We start from the raw sequence: 3,229 nt of genomic DNA, 5'->3' as shown, positions 1-3,229 counted from the left end.
GACCAGCTCGGCATTGGCACAACAGCTTGCCAGCAGAGTCCATTGGCTGTTGGGAAGATCTGGAAGCCGCATTCCTCGACAACTTTCAGGGCACTTATGTGCGACCACCAGATGCTGATGACTTGAGCCACATAATTCAGCAGCCAGAGGAATCGGCCAGGCAATTCTGGACACGGTTCCTAACAAAGAAAATTCAAATCGTCGACTATCCGGATGGAGAGGCCCTAGCAGCTTTTAAGCACAACATCCACGACGAATGGCTCGCCCGGCATCTTGGCTAGGAAAAGCCGAAATTTATGGCAGCCCTCACAACACTCATGACCCGCTTTTGTGCGGGAGAGAATAGCTGGTTGGCTTGCAGCAATAACATATCAAAGAACCATGGTACTTCGGATACCAAGGACGGCAACGACAGGTCATGTCGCAACAAACATAAGCGCCGCATTAACAGCGACAATACCGAGGATACGGCAGTCAATGCTGGATTCAAAGGCTCTAAACCCGGTCAACGGAAAAAGCCATTCAAAAGAAGCACTCTGGGCCCGTCCAGTTTGGACCGTATACTCGATCGCTCATGCCAAATACACGTCACCCCCAACAAGCCAGCCAACCACACCAACAAGGATTGTTGGGTGTTCAAGCAGGCCGGCAAGTTAAATGCCGAAAACAAAGATAAGGGGTCACATAGCGATGACGAGGAGGAGCCCCAGCAGCCGAACAACGGAGGACAGAAGAGGTTCCCCCCCACAAGTGTGGACGGTGAACATGATATAAGCAACCCACATCCCCAAGAGGGAGCGGAAGTGTGCGCTCAGGGACGTATATGCGTTGGAGCCAGTCGTCCCAAAGTTCAACCCCTGGTCTTCTTGTCCGATCACCTTCGATCGTAGGTACCACCCCACTAGTATCTGTCATGGCGGATTCGCCGTATTGGTCCTAGACCCAATCATTGACGGATTTCACCTCACTCGAGTCCTTATGGATGGCGGCAGTAGCCTGAACCTGCTTTATCAGGACACAGTGCGCAAAATGGTTATAGACCCCTCAAGGATCAAACCCACAAAAACGACCTTTAAAGGCGTCATACCAGGTGCAGAGGCCCATTGCACAAGCTCAGTCACACTGGAAGTGGTCTTCGGATCTCCGGATAACTTCCGAAGCGAAGAGTTAATCTTCGACATAGTCTCGTTCCGCAGTGGCTACCATGCACTGCTCGGGTGAACCGCATTTGCGAGATTCAATGCGGTACCGCATTATGCATATCTCAAGCTCAAGATGCCAGGACCTCGGGGGGTCATCACAGTCAATGGAAACACAGAGCGCTCTCTCGCATGGAGGAGCACACTGCGGCCCTCGCAGTAGAAGCGCAAAGCAGCCTCTTAAGGCAATCCACTAGTTCGGCGGTTAAGGACCCAGACACCTTCAAGCGTGCCCGGAGTAATCGGCAATAGGACCGCCTGGCACGTTCCGAGCTTGCATAGCAATGCGGCCCCCACCTCGGTCCCAGCAAAACAACGAAGTCCGTGCCACGCGTACATAATTACGCATTAAAAATACCATGGGCACAGGTGGGAAGGGGGGCACGACTACAGCATGCTCCAAGATGCGGCTTAAACCGCACTAGGGGCTTCCCGCTTTGTTATTTTTCTCTTTCAGGACATTAATCTTTGGAAACCCTGTTCGGCAGCATGATTGCCGAACACACGATGCAGGAACCAAGGAGGCAGAAAGCTACATCACACCACGGAACTCCTAGGTGGATTACGATAATGAGTGAAATACTTGCTTTAATACCATTCCTCTGCTTGCCCTTGGAAGGGACATGTCAAATAGTCCTACTTTTTGCTTATTGCACTACTTGTATCATTGTGCTCTAATGCACCTCTTTGAATAAACAATGCATAGCATTAAGACTATTATTACATTCTTCCTTATATATATATATATATATATATATATATATATATATATATATATGTTCATTCATGACATCAAGCACCCGTACACTCTGGTACGGCCAATACGCTAGGGTCTTAAGTATACCCCATAATACGGCATGAGATGTCCGAACACTTTCGACAGTGCGGCACCCCGAACTTATAGCATTATATGCATCAGCTCTAAATAATGTCTTGGGTCAATAGTTGGGTTTTCCCAGCTCCCATGTTTTGGTACCTTACGTTCCGCTATGTCGGCTAAGGTAGCACTGGGAGAACTACTGCGACTGTGCCCCGGTTCTGCTGATCTAAGCACCTCAGTAGAGAAAGCTAAAACTGACTGTCATGATAAGGCGAGAGACTGGTCGTTGTTCGAGAGGTCTCTATTCCCTAAAGACTTATGCCGCTTAGAGCGAGGAGTTGGCCCTGTTCGGCTTAAGGCGTGTATAGCACCCTGAATTCGGCCTCCCGAATACTAGGGGCTTCGCCGAAATTTAAGATTATCAAATTCTATGGCTAAGTGAGAGTGATAACGCATTATAGTATGATTGCCTTATTCGTTGTGCTGAGCACCTCCCTCGAAGGACCCAAAAATGGGAACAAGAGTGCTCAGGTTTTATCCCGAACACCCCAGCACTCGTGGCGTGGGTGCAGAAGCCAACGACTAGCCATCTCTCAAATTCGATAAACAGCCGAACAAAATGCAATATTTTAAATTCTAACAAGCGTTGCATAGCGCATATGAACAAGTTTTCATAATACAAGATTACACGAGAAAGTTTATTCAAATATTACATCTTTCGCACACTCGTCTTCTACAAGACGGGAACCCTTCAGGACACCCTCATAGTACATCTTGGGGTGGTGATGCTCCTTGCCCTACGGTGGCCCATCCTTCACCAGCTTCACAGCATCCATCTTGGCCCAGTGCACCTTCGCACGGGCGAAAGCCCGCCGTGCACCTTCGATGCAGACGGACCTCTTAATGACTTCCAGCCGTGGGCAGGCATCCACAAGCCACCTCACCAGGCTGAAGTAGCTATTGGGAAGGGCGTCGCTAGGCCACATCCGGATTATAAATCCCTTCATGGTCTGTTCGGCCGCCTTGTGCAGCTCGACCAGTTGCTTCAGCTGGTCGCTCGGAGGCATCGGGTGTTCGGTCCCAATATACTAAGACCAGAATAGCTTCTCCGTTGAGCTTCCCTCCTCGGCCTGGTAAAACTGTGCGGCATTCGACACGCTGCGGGGAAAATCTGCGAATGCTCCTGGAGAGCTCCAGAATCGGGTAAGTG

Source organism: Triticum dicoccoides, chromosome 6A, assembly GCF_002162155.2.
Source record: "Triticum dicoccoides isolate Atlit2015 ecotype Zavitan chromosome 6A, WEW_v2.0, whole genome shotgun sequence".
In the NCBI taxonomy this organism is placed as follows: domain Eukaryota; kingdom Viridiplantae; phylum Streptophyta; class Magnoliopsida; order Poales; family Poaceae; genus Triticum; species Triticum dicoccoides.
Note: the sequence above shows the minus strand (reverse complement) of the source record.